This window comes from Aedes aegypti, chromosome 2, assembly GCF_002204515.2.
Source record: "Aedes aegypti strain LVP_AGWG chromosome 2, AaegL5.0 Primary Assembly, whole genome shotgun sequence".
NCBI classification, from domain to species: domain Eukaryota; kingdom Metazoa; phylum Arthropoda; class Insecta; order Diptera; family Culicidae; genus Aedes; species Aedes aegypti.
The window spans coordinates 100233339-100255491 of record NC_035108.1 but is presented as its reverse complement, the minus strand read 5'-3'; the positions used below and the strand labels follow the sequence as shown (position 1 = coordinate 100255491).

The window sequence follows — 22153 nt, the reverse complement described above, 5'->3', positions numbered from 1 at the left end:
ATCTGATTCTACGTAAAACCTAACAAAAGTTAAGTTTACGATACTGGCCACACTTTGCACATAGAAAAACCTAATTTGTTTACAAGATAATTAATTATCTGGGTTGAAGCGAAACGGAACTAATTCACAAAGCACACAATATCCGCTTTCATTTTTGATTCTGTATGTATCGTAAAACGGGGTAACTTTGTAGGGCGTTTAACGTTATATGTAAATTTCTGACTTCGATTACTGAAATGGCCCTAATCTGTAAAAATGATTTTTGCTAAGCAATTTGAGATCGAATTAATGTTCTACTATAATTGGCCTGTCAAAAATAACTGACAAACTCTTTGAAACTTCATCCATTAGTGATCGTAGAACAGATTGTTTGTAAGCGTTTCAAACACGCTAAAATCTCATCAATTTTCAATATTCGAATATTAAGCTACAAATGTTATCGATTCGAACAAAAATAGCTCTGACATGAAGTATAATACGAGTACTTTCTACCTTTGCCTTACTGATTCACAAAAGAATTATGTTATATCATTTAGTATGCTGTGGGTCACACACTATCAGTCACCCACATTATCAAAGATACCCCGATTAACGGTATGTCCTGGTCACTACGAGTTCACTGAACTTAATTCCACAAGCTAAAATGCTGAAATGCTAATGCTAATGATGTTTACATTCATTTCGCAAATGGGCTGTCATTCTCTCAGTCTAGGTTGCTTCCGTGGCAATAGTCTAAATTTAGTGAAACGGAGCTTATGTCTCTTTGCAGTCTATCATTACTACCACAGTCATTTCATTCAGTCACGCCTTAGCAGTTGTTGCTAATCAATATCTGTTGAATTAATAATTCACACATTCGTCATATCCCGTCAGCTATGGAAGTTACTACTGAAGCTTTTACTGAATCTGGGGGACAACCTACTTCAGATGTTGACAGATATGCGAGCTAAGGACAGGTCCGAGAATCGAATAAATAGGTATGTAGAGTGTTCACTAGAGAGTACGAAGAGTGAACAGCTTCGAAGAACAGGTGATAAAACGTGCAAGTCATTCCCGGCATGACACGGCTTGTTGAAATTGAATTGTTTTCACACATCAGCCATCGACGTCGGGGTGATACTTTTATTGCCATCGAAGGCACGTATATAGCCTTATCAGATAACCACCCATGGTAAGATGATTGCGTTCTCTCTTCAAAAATCCATCGCAAGTGTCAGAGAAATATTTACGACAATAAAAGGTAGGTAATTTGAATGATATATTTCGTCAGGCTTTGACGAGTTCCTATAGGAACTGATTGATTGATATATCAATATGGATAACCCAACCTTTAAGTCTGATGTTCTGTTACTCGATATCGACTCATGGAATCAAGCTGAAACAAACATTTCATGGCTACAATAATGATGTTCCCCTCGGACTACTTTTCATCATTGTAGCCCTATGACTTAACACCTGTTAAGTTTAAAATGTGTCAATACGATGTATTTGATCAAGTTGAGTCTAGTACACGACAATGAAACGACCTTACAGTTGAGATTGAAAAACGCGTATCTGTCAAAGGATATAAACTCTAGTGGAATTAAATGGTATAGAACCAAATTCGGTTTTCATTTACTTAGAGGTATTTCACTAAACAGTTGGAAAATTTATTAACATTCCAAAGTATTTTTATTCCATACTTCGATATTTCTAGGACCTAGGTCGTTGAAATGACCGCAATCATTCAACCCTCTTTTGCTCCAATCATTAAAACGAAACCATCATTATTTGAAATCTCCCTTGGGTGCATCTTATGTTTAGTGATGGTGCAGCACATGGGGAGAACACTCAATATTTTTATTGGGATGGAAACAACTTTACAGCATCAGAAGCTGATAATGATTGATCAGGTTTCGATGTCGTGTTGTTGAGTTAGTATCTTCAAATAGACACAGACGCCACATCTTTTACGCACCGACGAGATAAGAGAGTTTCATTGGAACAAGTCAACTTGGAATATATAGTTATGAAATAGCTGTGTCATTCCAGATCTGATAAAATTTATGAGCGTGATAGGTTGAACGTACAAGTTTACAAAGCAATCAATGGAATGTAACGGAATTTTGAAGCAAATACATAGTTTCTCTAAAACTAACTGATGTAGTAGGATGCAATTAGCATCAAGTTATAACAAAGGAACAAAATAAAATCGCAAGTTAAACGATTGGAATTGAAAAACATTGCTTCAATTGTGACTTGTTATAGATATTTATCTTGCAAACACAACTATATAAATAAGGGCAATATGTATCTAAGCAAACTCATCGTTTGGTTCTGGTGACCGTTTGTCGATTCTGCTCCATTCGCTATACAAAACAAAACAGAACTGAATATATGCTCAGTCTGAACGAACGTTCACAGACATGCAATCTATGGTGCAACTTGATAAAACGCCGTTATGTAATTTAAGAGTGCAGCGTCATCAGCAGAAATTCTACGACGTCGTCAACGCAGTGAATCGTTTCCCACACTGTTTGCGCTCGTTCGTATGGATAGAATGAGGCGAACCGCGACTGCCAGGGCTGGTAGCTCTAAGTGGTGTCACAAATGGTTATTTTACTGACCAAATTTAAGAAAATTGTGTGTGCCATCAAAATTTTAAAGGATATATGGTTTATATCTGTATGATATATTTGATAACATAATTGATGAAAGCCATGAAAATTAATGTATTTTGAGACACAGGTCCAAAAATTACAAAGACTACTGCATATTTTTCACAATTTCGAGTTAATACCATAGAGAGTCATCAAATGAAAAACATATTTGATCAACATACTGAAACCTGTGAGATTATTCTAGAAAATTCGAACAAACTACTAAGTTGTTTTGTCACATTGGTAATTGTAATCGCATACCTGTCACATTGAGATTACAGATGGACTTTCTATCAGAATCATTTTCTGACAATTCACCCAATATGAGCTGTACAAAATGTCAGCCTTAAATATGTTCTTTGTAATCTTTGAAATATTACTTAGTTTCTTTCCATACTTCCATATAGTAGGGTGCAGAGCTCACGGTGCCCCGACAGACCGTTATTATGCAAAAAATTTGTCCATCAAATCTGAGCACATGGCTCGATTTCTGAGGTCATTCTGCACCTCTGGGCCAATTTTTAAAAAAATCCCTAGGAGGAATCTTGAGAAATCTTAATTTGAAGTTTTTGACTTTAAAAATTCAATATAATTCTTATTAAAATTTTGCAATAGCACTGGAAAAACCTAGAAAAAGGCTCAGAAGTTGGCCCAGCTGTTCTCAACTAGTATATAACTGTTACCGTTGTTATAATTAGAAATATTTACAACTGACTTAACATACCAGAGTGGGTTAAGTATATTTCTACATGGCTTAAACCAGTAAGCTTAGTTCAATAGGATGAAATCAAAGAAATAAATTCTAATATACAATTGATGTTACGTTCGATAAACGTCAAACATTCAATGCTAAATATTATGAATTTACAGCTTATTTTTCGACTTTAATACTAAGTGACCAGCCCACCAAAGTCTGTCGTATTTATTTTGCTTTATAAAAGTTGTTTCTTTGTACATCTGGTACTACTCTTGATGTTTACGTCTAGTTTTCCACCGAGTATTGCCCTCAGCATTTTGCGCAAAAATATCCTATTCAACATTCCAGACACAACAGGTTTATAACTACACGGGAAACATGATTGTCATATGTCACAAGTGTTCGAAGATTAACAAAGTTTTTAACAACTTCAAACAAATCCCTAATAAGTACTACTTAAGTATCATCATCACTAGAAATTCTATATACCTGCAACCTGAGACGAGACTCGCGAAGACGGTCTGCTTATTCTGTGATTGCTGAGCTTTTGTCTTATTCCACTCTGTGTTTATATCAATCATGCGCAAACCGTTCAAAACTCTCACATGAACATCTCAGCAAAAAATATTGCGTTTGCATCACACTGAAGCATAAAAATCCTTTAGAGTGAAATTACATGCCAGCAAACGTAGCAGATATTAGAAATAACTAATCTAATATTTGGATTTATCAGCATTTTTATAAAAACTGCTCCGCTGACTTAGGACAGTGACAGTTTATTTTGAATACAATACTTTTCATTTTTGCAGCCATAAAAAACGACGGGTTGCATCTAACGTTTTGTGGCAGCGGTATCTGGGCTGCATATGACGTTGATAGTTATCCTCTTCGCGAGTCTCTCAGTCTGCAACTATCTTCGTTTTATTTATTTTTTTTCGGGATTCATCGTCAATCTGTTTTTTGACTTCTAGATCACGTTCGACTTAGGAACGGAAATATAGCTGTTGCAGGTAAAATCGAAGTGTAAGAATTGTAGACAATGAGCTTATTTTTATTTTTGGAAAATTACATGAAATGAAAAGATATGAGTTTCCGAAATTACTGTTCAATATCGCGTTTTGTCGCATATACTCCTTGATTTTGGAGACCATTACCTTATTGAAATCGATCGCAGTTCAGGAAAACAGGGGTTCACAATTTTAAAGATGGACAACTGTGGGCTTCGTGGCCGTGCGATTAGTGTTACCAAGCATTTAGCCGCATCGAGTCAAGGGGTGTAAGTTCGATTCCCGTTTCAGTCCGGAAAACTTTTCACCAGAAATGTATTTCGGCTGTACCACTGGGCGTTGCATACTAGTCCGTTGTCTAGTGAGGTGCTGCCTCCGAAGGGCAAATCGTCTACTGGAAGTATTAACGTGTCGGTGTCTTCAACTAGGATAAGCTTGTAATACCATTTACTCTACCCAAACGTATAGGTTGCATATAGAGAAAGAAGCAAGTTCAGTTGTGTTGGTGCTGAAGCAATGCTTTATGGAGAAGTAGATGATTTTGTTGAAGAGCCAAATAACACTTGTTACGTATGATAATAATATTTCCCGTATGGTAAACACACGTGTATTGGCTGTAAATTTCTCCTTTCACGGATTACGTAACCAGCTTAGGGATAGGGACCCGCAACTTGCAAAGGGAAATGACATTTCTACACTGTTGCTTGAAAATGGCTTATCTGATTTCATAGATCCATTATTTCGTTAACAACTTCGCCAAAACACCTCGCGATCCTTTATCGCACAACACTGAAAAGTGTTTCGATTTTCGAAAACTAAATCAGTTTTCAACAATAATGCAAAGAAGGCAACGACGAATGCAAGCATGCCTAAATGAAACACCATTGTCTGTTTGCCCTGTATAAAATGCTTATTCTTAGTTCTCTAAGCACATTTATTTGAGAACAGGCTCGAAAACTATTGAGGCAAACTTCAGTGAGCTGGTCATTTAGTGAGAATAATGGAGGTCAGCGGCCCCGTGGAAGACATTCGCGTATGTTCATTCTGATATTGACGTGAGCGTACCAGAGCTACCAAATCATTCCAGATTTCAAACAAACGGCTGATACCTGGGAGGGAGAAACCGATAAAAAAATTCTACGTCGAAGTGAGCCGAGATTTCGCTGTCACGAACTGTCACTGTGAGCTCGGATCTTAAACAATACAGTTTGGCCAACTTTTTGAGCGTTTTTGTAGGTTTTTCCAGTGCTATTGCAAAATTTTAATAAGGATTATATTGAAATTTCCGGTCAAAAACTTCAAATCAAGATTTCGCGAGATTCCTCCTAGGGATTTTTTTTTAAACTGGTCCAGAGGTGCAGAATGACCTTAGAAATCGAGCCCTGTGCTCAGATTTGATGGACAATTTTTTTGCATAATAACGGTCTGTCGGGGCACCGTGGAGCTACTTGGGCTTTTCCATGGCAAGGGGTTTTTTCTTGGCCGAATTGTCAGAAACTTTACACAAGCGTACTTTATTACGACGCATATTGTAGCGAAATATGAACTCTGTAGCTTTCAAAAAACCCCACTGCCGAAGTGAATCAAAAGTGCAAAGAATAAGATCCGGCTCCATTCACACTTGGTATTCCATTTGCTCAATGCCTACTTTTGTCGAATGTTACAAATATGCAGTTATGGGCAGTGTAGTTTGACCACATTTAGTTCAAATATGATACAAAATACATTTTAAAATACTTTCAAATTATGATTGCGTGATCCAAATTATTTTTACATATTCAGAATCATTAGGGATATTCACTTAACTGCGTAAACTGGTGTTTAAGTACTGATAAACTGGTAATTTTAAACATTCCATGACATTGTGTAAAATGCCAATCAGACATTTTAGAATTTTGATAATCAACGATGTATCAATCGCTTTGGTAATCTGACGAATGTCAGTATAAGAACTACAAACAAAAATATACCGTTTTACTATTAAAAGACGGAACAAATGTTGAGAGCCGAAGGAAGGATACCATTACAGAAACAGGACATTACAATATGTGTATGCAGTAACTTTTCATTTGAGGCATTCTTCCTCTAGTTGGTTTCCATGGTATGCGGGTCCCCATTACCGCGACTTGCACCTACTAAGTGGCAACATATAGCATCATCTAGAGAGATTACTAATCTTTTGCTTATTTGAGTGTAATATGCGGAAAGAAACTATTAAGCTTCGCTTCTATTCGGGAAAAGAATAATGATAAATTTTCCAATGTTTGATCTATTGAGCGACTACCAACAATATACTGACAGTAGACCGAGTCAATTTGAGTCACATTTTACTTGATTTTAGTCATACTACAAATAATAAACACTATCCAACGGTGTACAATATTAAGAAGGTGATATATTCCGAAAACTGACAGCTACTTGACGACGTCATCCCTATCCACCTAGAACAAATTTGAAAAAAAAAAAAAAAACGATGTGGTTCGGTTGGTATATGCTACGATAGGAATGATATCACATATTTACAATCAAATTTAATGTTTATTAGTAAAGAGCCTGACTTGTTAATTTTGTATGCCGTGCACTAGGCTATCTCATTGCTACAGATTACGCAAGTGATTCCGAATAATCAGGAGCCAGCTGTGGGTGCCCTATGGAATCTTTACACTACTTGGCCGTTAGTCCACATGTTAGAATAATTAACCTGAAAATGTATCAAAGAATATGCGTGAAGATGAGTGCTTCCCAGACAACCAAAATGTACGTATAACGAAATCACCTGGAGGCTTTGTATGTGCAACATTTCACTTATAAGAAAAGGCCTTCTACGTGCAAAAGTGGAGGCGATATGCGTGCATATATTATGTGATTAATAATAACATACAATGCGAGTGTATAAATATTCTACCGAACTAACCTGTGATCTTATGCGACTTAACTTATGATAACAAATATTGATTTGACAGCTGCTACGGATTGATTCGACTTACCTTGTACGAGTGTACGGGACGAAATAACGAGGAAGCTCATCAATCTGACGAGTTTATTTACGGTGTTTTGCGGGTTTGATGTAATAAACGAGTTGTAACGTGAACTTTCATGCGATAGCTGGTTGTCTGGGTTGTAACTAAATTGCGAAGCTAAACCTGAATAAAACCATTAAAACGATTTATTTCGAGCTCGAGAAACATCTTTGAAATGGATGTAAACATCAGCCATCCATTTCAAAGTTGTTTCTCGAGCTCGAAATAAATCGTTTTAAAGGTTTTTTTTTTTCAGGGTTTGTTTCGCAATTTAGTTCGCATCGGATAACTAATCTCATATTCGACATCTCACAGAGGCAGAAGAGGAATATTTCATTTGAATTATTTCTTTGTCCACGATAAGCAGAATGATACTTTACGCAGCTTCAAGTGAATACCCCTATCGTTAATTAAGTTCAAATATAAGGCGATACGTTAACTTATTTCCAATGATCAAACATCTCTCTTTTTTCAAAAATGCATGCGTATTTCAAGAACGTGTTGCTATACACAAACATTACTCTCCATGATAGCTTGCTTTTCGTCTAGGGGAAGACGGGGTAAGAGCGCCCGCCGGGGTAAGACGGACCACCTTCAGTTTGGCATGAAAATGACAATTTTCTTAAAAGTTCATCAAGCACTTTCCATAAACACAAGATTTTTGACATTCCGGAGTATTTAGTGTGATATTTAAATCAAATTAATCATAACAAATGTCAAAAACAAAGTTTCTGCTCGTCGATATTGAATTTTATCTAAATTTAACAGATGCTTAAGGATTTCGAAAGGGATTTTTTGGAAAAACATAACAAATTACCCGTCCATGCTTTAACAGAAATGTGAAATATGCTTCGGTGAAGTGAAATATGAATTGTAAATATTAAGCTTTGAACTAAGGCCATAGTTGTGAAAATTGCTCAAGCGGGGTAAAACCGACCACTGTTGACGGGGTAAGACCGCCACCCCTAATTAATATCAAATAACTGTGTAAACCATTTTTAAAGTTTTAACTACGTTGTACATTACTGTTCAAGTGAAATGAAATCAATTTTGTGAAAAATACAAGCCAAATCCGCATAGTTTTTTCCAAAATATGGGTGTTTCAAGGTAATAATAAGTATACATTTAAGTTTTTTGAAATAATTAACCCTAAAAATGATTCAATATTCACGTTAATCAATGTAGAATTCATAAAACATTATACTCTTATGAATCACAGGGAACTGATATATTTTTTCACAAAATTGTGTACGAAAATCGTGGTGGTCGCTCTTACCCCGTGGGTGGGCGGTTTTACCCCGTCGCTAAAAATAATCGTGATAAGACATCACTTTTTAAAAGCTTCAAGAAATAAATATTTTTTAGAAATACAACACCTGTGATATTTTTTGATCATGCCTAAGGCTTCAAAAAACGACATGCTGCGTCGAAAAAGGATTTATTGATTCTTGATTTTGACATATGAATTAAATTGCTTAGGCGGGCGGTCTTACCCCGTCTTCCCCTAATACACTATCTTGATTGGACCATGATTCTTCAATGTTTCAACGAGGTCCGGTACTGGGGGATGTCCCCCTAGTTAATACAAATCTGGCAAACCTATAGTTTAACGAATTTCTAGATAATTTATGACAAGTATGGTTGAAATTTCAGAAAAGCATCTGATTAATCATCTGAAGGAGCTACTATGATTTTGCTCAATTTTGATATGTAAATTCCCTGACCTTCCAGTTTATTTCTAGAAACATTCCATACCATTGAATTTTATGAATTGTATGAGCAATAAGTAAAACTGAATTATGCCGTAGGCATATTTTATTATATCATGAAAAGCAATTCTCGAATAATTGTTCAAACAACCTTATCTCCGAATAGTAAACGATTCATCGATTCATCGTATTCCGTATACAAAATTATACCAATTTCACTCTGAACCTCCTCGGTTTTCACTTTAAGAACGTTAAATTTCTGGATTTATAAAATGGCTCAAGTCAGATTTTCAACTTTTGAAACCTAGCTACTACTTTCACCGCTCTGTTATATGGAGAGACAAAATGACTTAAGGGGCAGAATTCGCCATCACTTTTGGAATTTTCGAGAGCAGTTTTTTTCGCATAATATCAACAAAGTTTAAATGAAAATGTTCACTGTATTCTTTTCTCCAACCGAAACACAGTGAAAATATTTTCAGAAACTTCAGTTTGGAGGAGAAAACTGCTTTTGAAGTTTCGATGATGACGATGATTGCAATGATGGATTCTTGAACGTTAACCACGAATCAAAACAAAACTACTACAAAACTACTCGAGTCGATTTTACACTGGTACAAAAACGTCGTAAGTAAAGACTGTATTCGATGAAATTTAAAAACACGCAATTGTTCGTATTTTTTTAGCGTGTGGGTGAAAGTTATTGAAATTTTGACTGAATATATTTCATTGTGTACCTAATGTTTACATAGGCTGAGTTTCGTGAAAATCGGTAGAGTGATTTCAGTGATGGCTTCGAATAAAGAAATAGTGCGCCAACAAATTTTGAGCACTCACTTCGAAAACCCAAACGCTTCTCATCGATGGATCGGAATCGCACATTCAACCGTATCTCATGTGATCAAAACGTTCAAAAACCGTAAGACAACCAAGCGGAAAAATGATAGTGGCAATAAACGTGGCACATCAAATCCGGAAAAGGCCAGGATTGTTTTGAACCAATTTAAGCGTTATCCCAACATTTCGATCAGGGATGTTGCGAAAAAGGCGAAATTTTCAGTTTGTTTTGTGCAGAAAACAATGAAACGTTCTGGATTACATGTGTACAATGTCCAGAAGGCACCAAACCGGAGCGAAAAACAGAACTCGGTGGTTAAAACTCGTGCAAGAAAACTGTACAGGGAATGGCTCATAAAACCGTTCTGAATTGTGATGGACGATGAGACCTACATTAAAGCCGACACCAAATTAATGCCAGGACAGGAACACTACGTCGCCTCCTCTATGTTGGCCGTTCCGAAGAGTATACGGAAGAAGAAACTGTCGCCAAAAAATTCCTTGTCTGGCAAGCGATCTGCGGATGTGGCAAAATGAGTCAGCCCTTCATCACCTTTGAGACCGTCAACGGACAAATCTACAAGGACGAATGCCTCCAAAAACAATTTCTGCCCTTCTTGAGATCTCACTGTACCGTCTTTGACTGGTTAATACAAAGCTAATGATGTAGTTTTTGTACCAAAAGACGTCAACCCTCCAAACACTCCGGAACTTCGCCCAATTGAAAAACAAAAATTGGGCGATCATGAAGGCAAAGCTCGTTAAAACTCCAAAACTGATAGAAAATTAACTTGAATTACAGAAAGTGTGGTTAAAAGTAAGTATGCAAGTCGCTCCTCTCATTGAAGGGGTCAAGGCAAAGGTGCGGGCATTTGGTTTGGGAGAAGAGGTTCAATAAACTAATGATGTCAAAACTTAATCATTTAGTTGTGCATTATTTCCAGAAAGTTTGAAAAGAATCGGGCTCAAGGAAAATTTTTGGTGACCTATTTAGTGTGTCCAAATTTCATCGAATACAGTCCTTAATTGAATAAAACAGTGTATCATCAAAGTGTCATCAATTTTGTGTGGGAAACAATAGAAACTCTCTAGTTATTGAACGCGAGCTGATAACATGCGTAATTTAAGCGTTGTACACGGTGAAAAAATGTTAAGAAGGGACTTAATGACTCCGGAAGTTATGAATGATGTATTTTCAAAACAGCTTTATTAGATACTGGTGTCCTTGAAAAATGAAGATTAGAAGTACGTCATATCAATAACTGACTACGGAATGTACGATCGTGAGCAGTTTATCAATATCCCTTGGCTTCATGGAAGGAATTTGACTAATTCACAAGTGGCATTATTTCGAACTTAAATTATATTTCCAGAAAAACTTCAGACGGTTGTATTATTGAATTGGCATGACATAACTTCGCAAAAAAAAAACTTTCGAATAAGGATGTATTTTTTGCCAACATTGACATTCTGAGAATAGTTTAGCATAATCCTCTAGTTAGAACATTTTTGTAAAAAAAATGAGGTATTAACAACTGAATACCTAACAATGGTATGATACCAAAATATGGTATGCATAAGTTATTGCAAGTTATTCTTTCCTCCTCGGGTGCTCGCACTATGGGCGATTAGGTGGCCAATAATTGAAATAATGATTCGTTCTGATAGGTTCTTCTGGTACAATAATAATCAAGATATTCCTGGAATACTAGAGCAAGATCTTTTGTAGATTCATTGATACAGTATGCCAAAGTTAGAGTTTTAAAGATAAACAAAGAATTCAGTACAAATCAAAGGTATACGGAATATACTGCTGAATCCTAATATTTCATACATATCTTTATACACTGTTCGAAAGCTTACTAAAAAGCTATCGTAGAAAAATAAAACGAAATAAAAATTCGTACTTTAGTTCAGGTAAATGTGGGGACTACACTGAAAATAACATATTCGATTTTTTACCGAAAATTTATACATCCCATACTTTTTTGTCCTAAGTTGTCCCAGGCTAAAATTCATTTCCAAGGTTATTCAAAGATGTAAACTAAAGGATCGTGAAGAATTTAGCTGCACATATTTGCAGCTTTTTTCAGTTATGGCTCATTGACTTTTTTCAATATGTTTGCCTTTTTTTTCTATAATATCAGCTAAAGATAATTTCAGTGGCTCGGCGCTACAGCTCGCTATTGTGAAACAACTGCTTAGTAACGAAGAGCCTCTACAACTATCTTCGCCTCATTATGCAGGTGTCTAGATGGTCTACATGTTATGGTTGATGACTCGCGATCCAAGAGTTACAATTTCGATCCTCGTTGACAACTTGTGTAATCACTTTTATTATTGCGCCGAATTTTAAACAGCACATGTGACGGAGCACATGAGACCGCAGTGAGACACATCTTAAGAAAAATAAGGTCTCACAATGTATAGCGTGCCCGTGCGCTAGCAAGTGCCTAATGTGGCTCCTGCACATAAGGCTACAGTACGTGCACAGTAACTCTACTCCAATGTCGTTATAACGAGCAAAAATAAAAAAAAAACTTCAACCTCATTGAAAAATCGTTGCGTTGGGTCTTACTCACCACTTACTTTATTGACCACCAGATCGGGAAAGAGGGTTTACATAGATCTTCAACGACTTATATTCTATGTGTACCGGAAACGATCTTCTCTACATAATCGACAAGATAATTTATCACTATCAAGTTGCTCTAGATAAGAACGAGGGGTTTGTTCTACACTATTTATCATCTCCCTTCTTTAATTAAATAATTTCATTATTTCTACGATACTTCAATCACAATTCAATATCTAAAAAATCTGGTTTACGTTTTGTTCGAACACTTCGTCTAAGTTTGAACGGTCTCTCAAAACTAATTAATGACGTACTAAATTTTCTTCTACGTTTTGATCCACTTCTTGTGGTTTTCGGAAACATGTAATTATCTTTGACAATTCTCTTTTTAAGTTGATTTTGGCTAGCTAGTTTAACTGCACCACTAATATCTATGTAATAAGTACTAGGACTATTGATTCCAACAATTTTAGCTTCCATCCAATTCCTATCCGTTTTGAACTGATTTTTATACCAGACAAGGTCATCAATTTTAAATTTTTCCCTAACAGTTTCTGTACTACTGACATTTTTAGACGCTTTCTTGTGAAAATCCTTATTTTTCTTTACAATGCGTTTCTCTACAACTTCATCAGAAAAGCTTACTTTATCATCGAATGTTACTTTCTTTTGTTTAACGATCTTTAATTTCGTGTCAAGTTCAGTTTTTGGTACAAATTTAAAAATCATATCATTGGGACTACAACCTAAGACTTGACTGTAGCTATTTCTATTACTCACGAGAAAAATTCTAATCAACTCGTTTAAGTTTTTGTGCATATAGTTTTGATCATTCAGGAGCTTTCTAAGTGATGTCTTAGCAGTCTGAACCGCTCGTTCAGCTTGTCCGTTTGATTCCGGACTATAACTAGGACTTTTGATCAACTTTATTCCTAACCATTTTGCCCAACTCTTCAACATCCCGCTTCCAAAAGGTGGTCCATTATCTGAGACAATTGTATCACAATACCCAAAAATCGAAAAAAAATGAATCCAAAACATTAATCACCGACTGAGCATCTGTGTTCTTCATGACCTTAACATCCATCCACTTTGAGTACGAGTCTACTATCACCAACAATGTTTTTCCGGCTATATGACAGAAATCCACATGAAGTCTTTCAAACGGTGTGTTCACAGAATGCCACTGCTTTAATTCTTTGGTAACAGCTCTACCAGTCACACTACACGCTCTACAACCCTTTACGAATCTTTCGATGTCTGTGTCCATACCTCGCCAGTAAACGTACCTGCGTGCCATTTGCTTCATCCGGACAATGCCCAAATGACAGCCATGCAACAGCTCGAGAATACGCTCTCGGCAAGACAAGGGAACCATCACTCTCTCACAGAACATCAGACATTCACCTTCCGTAGACAGGGAACTCACTCTCTCGTAGTAATATTTCAAATCGTCCGTTACCGCGTGGTCTTCCCAACCGTGACTCACACATTTGTACAACTTCCGAAAGAACTGATCCTTCTGCGTTTCTTTCCCAATCAAGTCCAAATTTATCGGGATTTCTTCTCTCACGTTATTCACTAGGACATCCGAATCTACCTCCTGTTTCTCCTTCAATCGGCAATCTTGACAAAGCATCGGCCTTAGGAATTTTCTTTCCCTTTCTATATACAATATCAAAGTCAAAAATCGAGATCGCATACGCATACTTCTGAAGTCTGGCCGCAGCCAGCGGCGGTATCCCTTTCTTTTGATTGAAAATCGTCACCAACGGCTTATTGTCCGTCACTACCGTAATTTTCTTCCCAAAGATGTACTTCGCAAACTTAGTCAACGCAAACACTATAGCCAAAGCTTCTCGGTGTAAATTAGGATAGTTCTTCTCCGCGTTAGACAAAGTACTCGAAACGTAAAATACCGGTATTTCTACCTCCCCGATCTTGTGACATAGTACCGCCCCTACACCAACGGCACTTGAATCACATATCACCACGATCGGAAGCTAAGGATCGTATAGCTGTAACACTCTGTTATCTAACAACATTTTCTTGGACTCCTGGGAAACTTTATCGCACTGTTCCGACCACCGAAATTTAACGTTTTTCTTTATCAGCTCATAGAGAGGTGCTAATCGTATCGACAGATTAGGCACGAACTTCGAATAATAATTCACCATTCCCAGGTATGATTTGAGCTGAGCGGCGTCCTTCGGTGTAGGCACTTTAGCTATCGCTTTCACTTTTTCCTCACAAGGGCTTAATCCGTTCTCCGAGATTTCATGTCCTAAATAGGCTACTTTCTCCACCAAAAACTCACATTTTTCCAGATTAACCTTCACTTTATACCGTTGCAATCGATCAAACACCTCGAGCACTTTTTGCTTCAGACCCTCAATTGTATCACTTCCTACTAGAATGTCGTCAAGATAGCACTGAATCCCTTCCAAGTCCTTCAAAATTTCGTCCATAACTCTTTGGAAAGTGCTTGCTGCACTCGTTATACCGAACGGTAGACGCAAATATTCGAATAGTCCCTTATGAGTGTTAATCGTCAAATATTTACGCGATTCTTCAGACACCCTCACTTGCATGTATGCGCCAGACAAATCTATTTTCGCATAATAGCGATAACCACTGAGATTGGCGAAAATATCACTTATGTTGGGGAGCGGATAATGTTCTGTATTAATGACCTTATTGATCGTAACCTTGCAAGCAACGCATAGCCTAATGTTACCATCACTTTTCGGGACTATCACTATCGCCCAATCGCTCCTCTTCACCGGCTTGATAATATTCTCTCGCACTAGCCGATCTAACTCGTCACTCACCTTCTCTTTTAAAGCGTATGGTACCTCATTGGCCCTATAGAAAATCGGACGCGCATCGTCCCTCAAGTGTATCTCAGCCATGAAACCCTCGATTTGTTCATCCAGATTCTGCGTAATAATTCCACTGTATCTAGATCTAATCAGCGATAGCAATATTGCGCGTTCTCTATCTAATCCCCGGTTCTCATAACCCCTAATCGAGTTCACAAACCGATCTCTCCAGCCGGGATACAAAACGTCCAGCCAATTTCGTCCTAACAATGGCACAAAACTTTTGTTGCTTTGCCTTTTCACTATCACCGCACTCAACAAGTGAACACTCTCATCATTAGGCTTTTGTACTTCAACTTGAAGCTCTCCCATTATCACCAATTTATCCCCAGTCATTACTACCAATTGGACCTCAGATTTTCTTAGCGGATGTTGGGCAAAATTTTTCTTATAATCTCTGTCTGCCATAATCGTATAAGTTGCTCCTGAATCTACCTCAAAACTAATGCACTTACCATATAGTCAAAGATCGTGATAAAGCGCTTCCGATGCCACGTGGTTGATGGCGCGTGGCCTGCTACCGTCCGAACATGTGCTCGAACCGTCGTCGTCCGTAGCACTCGCCGCAGAATTTACTCTTTCCGTTGGGAATCGACAAAACCTCGCTATGTGTCCCAACTTGGAACAGTTGTAACACCTCACATCAGATCTCTTCTTCCGTGGTCCCACGTTTGACCACGAATTTCGGCGACCGTAACTAGTTGAACTCCGACGGCCTCTGGAACCATTCCGCTCACGACTTCCTCTAGCATAGTTTCCAGCATTGGTATTCACCCGATTCACAGCACCATTCTTCACTTTCATTTTCGTCATGTCTTATTCAATTTGTTCTAGCACTTTTGCCTTAGCCACTGCTTGCTCAAAAGTTGAATTATCGTCACTGTTCATCAATTCACCCTGAATCTTGGTATTTGAGATACCGGCGATGAATTTGTCACGCAACGCTTTGTCCAAAAAGTCCCCGAACTCACAATGCTTAGACAACGCTTGAAGTTCCACTGCGAAATCTGCCACCTTCTCAAATTCTTGCTGGTTCCGCTTAAAAAAATTAACCGACTGAGCAATTCGATTACGTTTCGGGCTAAAATACGTTTTTAACTTTGTCACTACCACTTCGTACGTTACATCCTTGTGCGTCTTCGGGTACAATAACTGGTTCAACTTTCTCAGCGCGGGGAGGCCGATATAGTGGACGATCAGTTTTCTTTTGAAGGTATCATCCGTAATACCGTTGAGCTCGAAAAAAATCTCGGCCCGCTCCATGTAGTCGTCAAAATCCGCGCTCGGCACAAAATTATCCAAAGATCCAATCAATTTCGCACCAACACTCACGTTTTCTTCACTCATCTTCTTCTTACTACTTTCACCTAGCATATTTGCAAGTTTTCTAACCTCACGACACCACGCCACTGAAAAATCGTTGCGTTGGGTCTTACTCACCACTTACTTTATTGACCACCAGATCGGGAAAGAGGGTTTACATAGATCTTCAACGACTTATATACTATGTGTACCGGAAACGATCTTCTCTACATAATCGACAAGATAATTTATCACTATCAAGTTGCTCTAGATAAGAACGAGGGGTTTGTTCTACACTATTTATCACTCATTTTATATGAAATAAGTTCATTACAGATGAACATGCTGTCTTGATAATATAATGTTATTATTATTATTATCTTTATTAAAGAGACTTTCAGCTCAGATCGTGGCTGGTTCGTCTCTGACAATAATATAATGTGTGGAAATGTTGGAGATTCTATAATGTTCAGAAGCCATGTTTGAAGACACGGAAAATCAGCATTGTTTTTTCATAAGGGTCATCTGCATTCATCAATTTCTCTTCATCGTTGATCTCTTTGCATTATTGCAAAAAACAAACTGATTCTTTTTTCGTAACATATTTATGTGCTGTAGAATCTAGAATCACTAGACCTCGCTACGAGATTTTTTTTTCCGATTCGGCCTGTGAAAATTAGATTTGACGGATGGTGCTATACCACGTGCAAATGTTCTGTGGAAACATGTTTTTCAAAGTGGTAAAAGTGTTTTTTTTTTCGGAAGATTATTTGCTTGCGTTTTACTCGAAAGTGCTCTGTGATGGCTCCAGCAATTGAATTCGTTTTTTATCTTCTGTGTGTGTTAAGCGCGTCGATTAAAAAAATAAATGTGGGTCGCGGATGCTCGGTTCAGGATAGGATATGAACTGCAGTTTTAATGTTTGCGGTGCATGCATTTTGATGGACAGTGCCAAGTTACGGCTCACACTATTGAGCGACGGATTGCAGAGGAGTTTCGTAAAAAGAATTTGGTGAGTTTGTTCTGATCAGCAGCGCATGATCACAATGCGTAAATATTAACCATTTGTTGGCCAGAACGTCTACCGAACGTATCCTATGGCACTACCCTTTCCATCAACATTCCACAACTTCCCGTAACACCTACGAGAGTTCGTAGAGTTCTCTGCATCTTTCTTAAGTAGGTGTTCAATCAATCATCCTTTCCCATTCCCCAGCTTTCGCAAGGACGTGGCCAGGACAGCTCTCGATTATTGGAGGATGCGTCAACCTTGTCTAAGAGTTAGAGGTTAGTCCCAAATTTCTGACTTTGGTAACGGACGGGAAGGATGCATCCCTCATACAATAGTCTAGGACTGTACCACCTACGAATTTGTGCGAAATGCTTAATGCTAATGCTAATGTAGAATGAAGAATCACTATACCTTGCTTCATCAACAAGAAATGTTAAGATTTATCTAATTTAGCGAAGTTATTAGCGATAGAGAGGGTCGTTGAAGAGGAATCGCTCATGTCAGTTAGGCCACCACAGAACGGGTAACGATTCTGCAGCTCAGTCGGCCTTTGGATTGGATTTTTCTAACAATGTATGTCGGAAAATTAAAGTTTAATAATTTTACAATCAAACCTTCATACCAAACACTGTCAAATGCTTTTTCTATGTCTAGAAGCGCAAGACCAGTAGAATAACCTTTAGATTTATTGGAACGAATCACATTTGTTAAACACGTAAAAGTCGAAAAGTGGTCAAATGTCCATGGCGGAATCCGAACTGTTCATTGGCAAAAATTGAATTTTCATCGATGTGCCTTTTTCAAAAAGTTTACTGATGAAAGAAAGCAAACTGATTGGACGATAGCTAGAAGCTTCTGCATGATTTTTGTCTGGTTTTAAAATTGGTACAACCTTAGCTTTTTTCCATTTGTCAGGAAAATATGCTTATTGAAAACATTTGTTAAATATATTAACTAAGAACGATAAGCAACTTCCTGGAAGTTTCTTGATGAGGATGTAGAAAATTCCATCATCGCCAGGAGCTTTCATATTTTTGATTTTTTTTTTTCATAATAGTTCTCACTTCTTCCAAATCGGTCTCACAGGCATTTTCGTAAACGTCCTCTTGATTGAGAATATGTTCAAAGTCCTGAGTAACTTGATTTTCAATTAGACTAGTAAGTCCTAAATTAAAAATGTGCGCGCTTTCAAACTGCATAGCAAGTTTTTAAGCTTTTTCGCATTTGATTAGTAATAATTTGTTTTTTCTCTTTCAATGCCGGTATTGGCTTCTGCGGTTTATTTTTTCAAAATTTCAGATAATTTTTAAAATGGCTTTTTATTTTCAAAATTTTTGTTTCTGAATTGTGAAAAACGTTTCTTGATTTCTTTCTGCAGATCCTGCCATATAATTTTCATAGCAGGATCGCGAGTGCGTTGAAATTGCCTTCTCCTCACGTTTTTAAGACGAATCAAGAGTTTAAAATCATCGTCTATAATTACGGATTCAAATTTTTTTGGAATTGCAATGCTCCTGGCTTCAACAATGGAATTTGTTAAAGTTTCAAGAGCATTGTCAATATGAAGTTTAGTTTCTAAAGAAATGTTAACATCAAATTAGAGTCAACATACGTTTCATATATATTCCAGTCGGCTCGAAAATAATTGAAAGTGGAGCTGATAGGATTGAGAATCGCTTCATGGGATATTTGAAATGTAACAGGGACATGATCAGAATCAAAATCAGCATGAGTAACTAATTGGCTACAAAGATGACTAGAGTCGGTTAAGACCAAGTCAATCGTAGATGGATTTCTAGAAGAGGAAAAACATGTGGGGCTATCAGGGTATTGAATTGAGAAATATCCTGAAGAGCACTCATCAAATAAAATTCTGCCGTTGGAATTACTTTGAGAATTATTCCATGACCGATGTTTGGCATTAAAGTCACCAATGACAAAAAATTTTGACTTATTGCGAGTCAATTTTCGCAAGTCAGTTTGGAGCAAATTAATTTGCTGTCCATAGCATTGAAAAGGCAAATAGGCAGCTAAAGTATTTTAACCAAGCTGTGTTTCAAATGGCAAAAACAGTTGATGTTTTATGCGTCTACTAAAGAAGCACTTACCCTAACATAACTAAAATCTGTAAAATATTACCATCTCATTGTTTCAGTTTGTGAAGCACATCCATATTATCAAATTTGTTTTATCCTAAGACCCCGTAAATAGTGACTTTAGTAAATTGTTTTGTAGCAAATGAATTGCTACAGCTCGCTACCAGCCCTGACGAAATGCAAAAAGAAGCATCACAATGCCACTTTCCTGTAGGTAGGTAGACGATACCTACGCCCAGCGAGATAGATTGGCCAGCCCATGTGCTGACATGTTTTTGCCAGAAGAGGCTTGTTTGCCGGTCGGTCGCACTGGAACTTAAACTAAACAAGTATGTGAACAGCTCATACAATGAACACGAACAAACGCCCGGCTAATCGTTTACGATGTTTTTAACTTTTAGCTCATTCAAGATGCCATATAAATAGATTAGCTGCCCCCTGGTTTAAAGTATGACAAAATTGCACTCGGTTTATAATGGCCATTGTAGCATTAGGTGCACTTACCTGTAAGCTCAATTAGTCACAACAGAGAGTTTTAATCCACCGGAATCAAACAGCTCAACGGGATAGGAGACAAAGTGATAGCAGCTTATTCCGATTAAGCCACACGCAAAAAGAATTCGGCAAAAAACCGGTTTGCCGCGCTCGACACCTTCTAGAACACTGTTCAGGTAAATTGGCCGCGAATAGCCAATCTTGTATCGCGCCAAGCGATAAGAGGCACCGAATTCAACAGGCTTTAGATAAGAACAGATCGAATGACGAGACGGTCACCTAAGAAGCGTTTTTATCTTCGGAGCCAATGTCCCTGTAGGACTTTTTGCAAACTCAGCACAATATCAATGACTATCTATCATACGAGACCTTGGAACATTCCTCGTGCTAATCTCCGATATTATTCGCTCAAGGTCAATCCCACACACAGACAATCAATCGGTTCTATTGTCTAGTTCCTCTAGGAGACTCTTCCCGAAACCCCCAAACAAATCAATCTTTTCTGTAGATAGAATGAAAGTAGAACTATACCTACTATACAATTACACAAGCACAGCACTCTTACTCACGCGGGGAATACCCTTCTTCCTGCACTACTTCCCAACTTAAATGACCGGTCTCCTCCACCAGAAAATGAGGAGCAGGAGCAAACGAAAAAGCGAACCGGCCCGGACCACGAGCGAACTGTGAGTGATACTGAGCAGGCCGATTGAATGTGTATTCGTTTGCTTCGCCCGCCGCGGAACTAGAAGAGGAAATTTCGCCGTTTGTTTTGATTCACCCGCGGTTTCAAGTTCTGTTGGACTGATTGCACAACGATGTGGCCGGCAAGAAGCGGGGACGGATGATGACCGACTGCGCGCGGGGGTGTTCAAACTGACAGGTGGATGATGCACCACCGAGGGAGTCGACAAAATGCATCTACTGTCAAACAAGCGTTACATGCATGACGAATTGCGTTATGGGCGGTTACGATAGTTATCACTGAACGAAGAAATATCATAGATAGTATTAAAAACGTCACATACTTCTACGATTGTCGCATTCATATTCATCTTATGTGTATCCATTAAATTTTATGTACAAAACACATAAAAATTAATAGGATACCTAATAATTTTTATCTGTTATACCGGTAAATTATACATGACCAAATGTTATGGATGTTACCCGATAAAGTCTATGTGATGTGCACATGTGAAAACTTATAGCAGAATTTCAAGATGGCGCATCTTTTTGATCCACTCTTCACAGATTTGGGATACTCGGAGATTTCATGGTAAGCTTTTTAGTGTAAATTTCGTAAAATGCCAAATAACTAAGCACAATTATCTTTTAGAATGCATTTCAGAATTTTATTGAAAATTTCGGGTTCATCTTGTTGGAGCGACGTGGATTGAAATTTTTGAAAACGAAATGTAAGTTGAATGCTTAAAAAAAACTAATTGAAGTAAAACTAATGTTTTGTATTTGAAATTACAGAAAAGTAGCAGTTCTGAGAACTTTATCACTTGAGTTACTGGTGCAGCAAATCAACAATCAGGAAACACCGGTGATAAATTTGATTGTTTACCGAATACGTTGCTAATGTAGAACATTATTTTTTAGTTCAACCCTGATTTCAATGGAGCAAAAGTGGATAAATTATCAATAAATCATTTCAAAATTCAAATATTTCGTTTGTTAAATTTAGTGAAACTACAAAAAAAGTTCATTTAAAATCTATTATAATATCACATGGAAATTTTTAACCAAATCAATTATTCTCAACTGAATTTTACATGAAATTCATTGACAGCATCCCATAATTCGTATATATTTATCACATCAAAAGTATGTGTTCCATCAGATAAATCCAATCAAAACCATTTCGAAACTGTTT

The 22153-nt window shown here is 37.5% G+C and overlaps 1 protein-coding gene and 1 long non-coding RNA gene across 7 annotated transcripts in view; one reads left to right on the top strand and one right to left on the bottom strand.

Annotated features, from left to right (window-relative positions):
* LOC5578230 (probable multidrug resistance-associated protein lethal(2)03659) overlaps positions 1-21108 on the bottom strand; it is a 99763-nt gene extending 78655 nt beyond the window's left edge. Inside the window, exons 1-2 of one of the 6 annotated variants that reach the window (XM_021841696.1) lie at positions 20841-21108; positions 20281-20773 (exon numbers count right to left, since the gene is read on the bottom strand). The gene's annotated coding sequence lies outside the window, so the exon portion shown is untranslated. Of the gene's footprint in view, positions 1-20280 lie in introns of all 6 variants that reach the window. The other 5 variants (XM_021841697.1, XM_021841695.1, XM_021841698.1 and 2 more) reach the window with 5 other exon arrangements.
* Positions 21109-21516: 408 nt separating this feature from the next.
* Positions 21517-21943, top strand: LOC110675423. Its single transcript, XR_002499481.1, has 3 exons — positions 21517-21550; positions 21611-21689; positions 21754-21943. It is a non-coding gene; the product is annotated as an uncharacterized LOC110675423 (long non-coding RNA).
* The last annotated feature ends 210 nt before the right edge of the window (positions 21944-22153 follow it).